The sequence below is a fragment of the Apis dorsata genome, unplaced genomic scaffold (genome assembly GCF_000469605.1).
Source record: "Apis dorsata unplaced genomic scaffold, Apis dorsata 1.3 scaffold_365, whole genome shotgun sequence".
NCBI classification, from domain to species: Eukaryota; Metazoa; Arthropoda; class Insecta; order Hymenoptera; family Apidae; genus Apis; species Apis dorsata.
In genome coordinates this window covers 1,138,510-1,144,525 of record NW_006263630.1, presented here as the reverse complement: position 1 = coordinate 1,144,525, position 6,016 = coordinate 1,138,510, and the positions used below count along the sequence as shown (strand labels likewise).

General features: G+C 44.3%; 1 protein-coding gene across 1 annotated transcript in view; it reads right to left on the bottom strand.

Annotated features, from left to right (window-relative positions):
- Positions 1–5,737, bottom strand: part of LOC102673816 (discoidin domain-containing receptor 2-like) — a 123,829-nt gene extending 118,092 nt beyond the window's left edge. Inside the window, exon 1 of the mRNA XM_006618675.2 lies at positions 5,453–5,737. The gene's annotated coding sequence lies outside the window, so the exon portion shown is untranslated. The remainder of the gene's footprint in view (positions 1–5,452) is intronic.
- Positions 5,738–6,016: the final 279 nt, after the last annotated feature.

The following is a 6,016-nucleotide window of genomic DNA, read 5'->3' as shown; positions in this document are numbered from 1 at the left end:
TTTTTTTTTACATACAAAACTCCAGAGAATTACTTTGGACAATTCTCAGAAACGTCTATCCTTTCAAATAAGAAATAAAAAGTAACGTTACGCAACTTCTACGTTTGCACAAATTTTAAAGAAATAATTTTACGATTCCTTCCTCTGGATGGACTCTCTTTCAAAAAATTGTTTTGCAGAATTTATCCTAAAAATCAGATGTCATTTCATCATTCGTTTCCTACTCCAAATTAATCGCAAGAAACAACCCTCCTAAATTCAAAGAATCACTTACCAAAGCATATCCAATAAGATCAATCCCTTCCTATAAACCAGTGATGGGGAAAATTTAATAGTCGAAGTTACGAATAAAGTCACTTCCATAAGTTACTTCGATAATGCCAAACGGCATTATATGGAAAACGAATCGACAATAATTTTATTCGAAATTTTTAATTAGTTAACTTCTTCAATCAGTTAACATACTGAAACAAACTAAAAAGCATACTTTTTTGCAAAAATTTTTTTCCACATCCTTTTCTCCTTCCCTCGACTCAAATCCTCGTCCAAAAATGCAATTCCTTCGAAAAAAATCAAAAAATCATTGGAGGGAAACAGAAAAATATCAAAGGGAAAGAGAAGGATGAATTTCTCTATTGAAATGCATAAGAAAGAACTCTCTTTCCCTCGAATCCTCGTCCAAAAATCGTCCAAAAATCGTCCAAAAATACATTTCTTCAAAAAAATATCAAAAAATCACACCATTGAAAGGAAGCGGAAAAATATAAAAATACATAAGAACTCTCCTTCTCTCGATCCTCGACTCGAATTCTCGTTCAAAAATCGTCCAAAAATGCAATTCCTTTGAAAAAAAATCAAAAAATCACGCCATTGGAAGGAAGCGGAAAAATATAGAAATACATAAGAACTCTCCTTCCCTCGAATCCTCGTCCAAAAATCGTCCAAAAATACAATTTCTTCGAAAAAAATAAAAAAAATCAAAAAATCACGTCATTGGAGGGAAGGATTGGAGGAGAAAATATAGAAATGCATAAAAATTCTCCTTCCCTCGATCCTCGACTCGAATCCTCGTCCAAAAATCGTCCAAAAATTAATAATTCTCTTTCTTCTGGTCGAAACTGAACGCGCGCCCTTTGAAAAAATCGAAAAATCGCGCCGCTGGAGGGAAAAATATGGAAGGGAAGGAGGGAAGACCTCTCCGCGGGGTGTCTAGCGTCCCGCACGCGTCACCAGCTCCGCAGGCGTAAATCGTTCACGGTCAATTTCCGAGAAGATCCAGCGACGCGTGGTCGGCGTCGTCTCTTCTTTCTCGTTTCCACGTTGAGGCAGCGGGCGGGCGATGATGGGCCCGCGTCAACGAGGATGCGGACGTGCTCAAAGACGGTCGGGGGTCCTGACGCACCTGATCGCCGCTCATCCATCCAGCTCCGGACAAAAGGTGTGCACCAACTCCGCGGGAATTCGTGGCCCTCCGTTTCGTTGCGTACTTTGTAATGGCTTTCTAATTGCGACGCGCTGCGGTTTGATCCGCCGTGGGACGAAAAGCGAGCGAAAGCGCTGATAGAGGAGGAGGAGGAGCCAATTGGAGAGCGAAATTGGAAATTGATGGGAGGGAGGCTGTGCTCTTAAATTGTTTCTACTGTGGAATAAGAGGATTGTCGAGAGAGAGAGAGTGATCTGGACTTCGAGACTTTTGTTGACGGGGAAAATTTAATAGTCGAAGTTACGAATAAAGTTACTTGGATAAGTTGCTTCGACAATTTGTTGCTCGTAACTTAATGATAATTGGAAACAATTGTAAATGCCAAACTAGGTACTTTTTCAACGGGTTAATGCTCAATTGTGGTTGACGGAGACCTGAAATTTTCTTTCGATCGCGTTAACCCGTTAAAAAAGTTAACTTAAAGTTAAAAGTTTCGAATGAAGCTATTATAACCGTTACCAATACAATTATTTTCGATTATTATTACGTTTCGAACAATAAATTATTTACTCTTATAACTATTTTGCCTATCACTCTAATCTTGAAAGAAGTCTTGGATTCTGATGTTTTTGGATAATAGTTAAAAATTCGAGGCTAAGTTTTTTAGATTATGTTTTGAACAATAAACTATTTGCTCTCGTAACTTCAACTATTAACTAACCTAAACAAGTGTTGGATTCTTTTAGACATAGTTAAAAATTCGGGGCCACGAGGATTTTTTAGATCATAACCGAATAAAACAAGAGATTACGTAAGGAATTTCTACGAAAGTTTGGCTTGGAATAATTGGCTCAATTGGCCGAGTTGAAAGTTTCGGTCGATTTAAGAAACGAATTAAAGAAATCGAATTAAACCGGGAGCAACCAAACAAAATGGATGACGCATATGCAGCCGAACACTTATCATCCCTTCTCGCACGACGAACGCTCACGTCGGAGTGTGATAGAGGCCGTGGCAAGGCCAGGAGGAAGATCTACGGGGCCAATTGTTGGCCCGATTGTCATTTCGAGCGTGGAGGAAGGAAATGTAGCCGAAAGAAGTTATGGCGTCCAGACGTCTCGGGGGTTGGCGGAGGGCGCGAGATTTTTTTCGGAAATTGACCGTAAACGATCGGGTCAATTTACGCTCGGAGTGTGGCGGCACGATTCCCTTCGATCGATGTGCGATGTGGCGCCGCCCTTAAGGAGCGGAAAAATGGGAATTTAAACGACCTCCGCCACGCGAAGCTCTCTAGAATCTTAATTGGAGGCGAAGACAAAGGCAAAGAGTTAAATCGGCCTCCCTTCGGGAAGAAAAAAGGCTTTCGGAGAGAATAAACCACGATGCTCGAATCCGAATATTTCGATACAGAACTCTGTTCTGTTATTCGAACTAAATGATTTTTTTTTTTAATTCAATTTTTCGATCGAGTTTCGTTAGAGAAAATGATAAAAAAAAAATCTCTTCAGAAGAGTTTTCGAAGGCTCGAGCGTTAGATTGTCGTGGATTTAGGAGAAACTAAAAGAGAATCAATGTTTCGCAACGAAGAACGTGTAATTAGATGGGCTCGGTTATACGAGCAGGTTACGTCCACCTCATGACAGATTTCATATAAATGGATTTCCACGGTGGACGATTAATTTTCAACCGGGCAAACATCGGAGTGTATCGGACAACCTTTCGAAATTTCGTTGAAAATTCATAAGCGTCGGACGCGATTCGTCGGTGAATATCGCGAATCGATGCTCATTTCCAAGGAGTTAATATTCAAAATGGGCATTAACAGGGTGGGGTCTGTAGGGCTACCGTTAATCTTCGATGGCATGTGTGGGACCACTCACGGCGCCCCGCAGGTCGCTTCATCGCGTTCGCGTTAATTATGCAAATGGATAATTAGCATTTCGATTATTTCGATCCACGACCCAACCGATCGGAATCTCGACTCTGTCGAGCAAATTCGCAAGTCCTTTTCCGGCCAAGGTTCGATCGAGCCCTGCCTGAACACTCTCCAACGTGCACACTCTCGAATCGAACGACGAACAACAAACGTGTCAGATCAGTCGTCCATCTAGTTACGTAAATACGCTTCTCATAAATAACGAAGAAATCGGAGAACGATGACAGAGGATTCGACACGAACGTCACTAGGATCACGACTAGGAGAAATTTACGAGAGGCCTCGTCCGATTCGATTCGTAGGAATTTCGGGCTGGCTGGAAGAAGGGCAGCCGGCCCAGCTACGCCTAGGAATATTAATCGTCGGCACGAATTTGCCAGAGGGGTTCCACGAACCGATGTCGATTGATCAATGGAAAAAACGAATCGACTCGACTGCAGAAATAAACTGTTAGTCTTATGAATATATTCATACCCGGTTCATCAATATTCAAAACCTACTTTCCTCCGCTTAAATCCGCTGAAATCGGATGTGTGACCGGCGGATCCGGTGCCCCCGTCCCGACCACTACGATTCTCGGTTTCTCGTCGCGAAGGCGCTTCGCGGATCCCTTCTTTTCTTTTTTCAAAAAGAATCTCCTCAGACGTCTCCTCCTCCCTCGCCACTCGCACCGACCGATTTCGATAAAACACAATCGAAACTGCCATTTCGTCTTCGCCACGCAAAACCACCAAGATTTCCACTCGACTCCTTGAATTTCGACGGAAGAACGAGAGAAACGAGAAGATTCGTTCGATTAGATCCACTCCATTGGAACTGCTCTCTCTTTCTCCTCCTCGTCCACGCATTCGTTCGTGGAAGGAATACCGAACGAGGGAAGCGCTCGATCGGATCGCGAATTCGTCGTTCCCTTGGACCACCTCCAACTACCCGATTCCGTGACCCTTTCTCTTTCATCTATCATTGCCTGTTGCGTCATTTCCACGATCGTCCCGTTGAACGTGACGCGAGTATATCGAGGGATCGGTGGAAAGAAAGCGAGGCTCGAGAAGGCAGCCCACGTCCCGATTCGGCGGTTTTACAGGGGCGAATAGATGAAACTCGCTAATGGATCAGACCCCTCCTCCTCCTCCTTCTCCTCCTATCACCTCCTCTCCCTTCTCGAATCCAACCGAATCTCGCAGAAGCAGGAAATTAGCAAGTCTTAAGAGGATCCCTCCTCGCGTTAATCGACGGGGCTGATTTCTGCGGCGTGGCTCTCGGACAATTTGCCACGGGAAATTTCATTTGTCCCGTTCCCTTTTCGTGAACCGATCCTATCGACGACCACCCTTCTCTCTCTCGAGGGTCTCTTCTCGCTAATCCACCTTATTCCCTTTCAGATCGTCGTCGTCGTCTCTCTCCATCTTTCTTCCCTCTTCGATCGAGAAAAGGTGAGAAAAAGAGAGTCGTCGTACTTGTCTCCATTCGAGGGCTCGGGAGCGGATTAATCGATGTTATCCCGACTCGTTCGAACGAGAAGCGTGGAAACGTCACTCGTGTAAACGGGCCCCGATGCGAGGAACGAGAGAAATCAGATTTCAGCCGGCGGCCGACGGCTTTCTAACAATAAGTCGGATTAAGGGTGGCTTGGTCTGGCGAACGCGCAAGAATCGACCGAACAATGATACACTCGAAGATGATCATTGGATTGTTCACTCACTCGTTCACTCACTCTTTCTCCTTTCAGCCGTGGGATCATCCCTTTTTCCCTCTTGTTTATCAGCGTTAAGAAGATTCTTTCGGGAGGAACACAATCGCGCGTTGTGGGATTCGACGATCGAAGAAACGGATAGATCGATTACTCTCTTTTCCTTTTCTTTTTCTTTTGTTTAATCGGAGCAAGATTTTCGTGGAGCAACACACGATGTTTCGTTTCGAAGATGATGGGACGCGTCACAGAAGCACAGAAAAAAATGGATCGTGGTCAATATCCCATGATTTTCCGTTTCGCTGGATCCGTTTCACGTGGTTCACGATATCCCAACGCGGTCATCCAACGCATCCGCGCGCGGGACGAAATAGGGAGAGAGATTTACAAACAAATGGCTCACCTTATCTAATACGAATACCGCGTCGGTACGGACGTCGATCAGGCGTAGAACGCGCACACACCGAACAGCACGTAAGAAATCATCGATCACAGCCCGATTCAGACTCCTCTCTTCCTCCTCTTCCCGCCTTTTCTCTCTTCTCCAAACTCCAATTCTCCACTCGATTCCACTTGCTCCCAATCCTGCTCACAATTGCCGCGAACTTAAACGCACTTCAACGTTCCAACTGATCGAACTGATCGTGTCACAGGATCGAAGAAAAATCGTAAATACGTAAAATTTATTATGGACGAATTGATGGAAATAAAAATCGAGGACTAATTCGGAAAAGAGGGGAGAAAGAAAAGGGGGAAAGGAGAGGGAAAAGAAAACGGGGTAGGAAATTAAAAGGGGGAGGAAAAAAAAAAAAAAAAAAAAAGCGAGAAACAATCGAGACACGCGATAATAACGCGGCACACACGCGATCTATCCAGATAGTCCACTCGGATCCACACTGATTATCTTACTCTCGCAACAGTGGCCGTAGCTGTGATGGGTCGGAACCAGGCTCCCCCATTCAATATC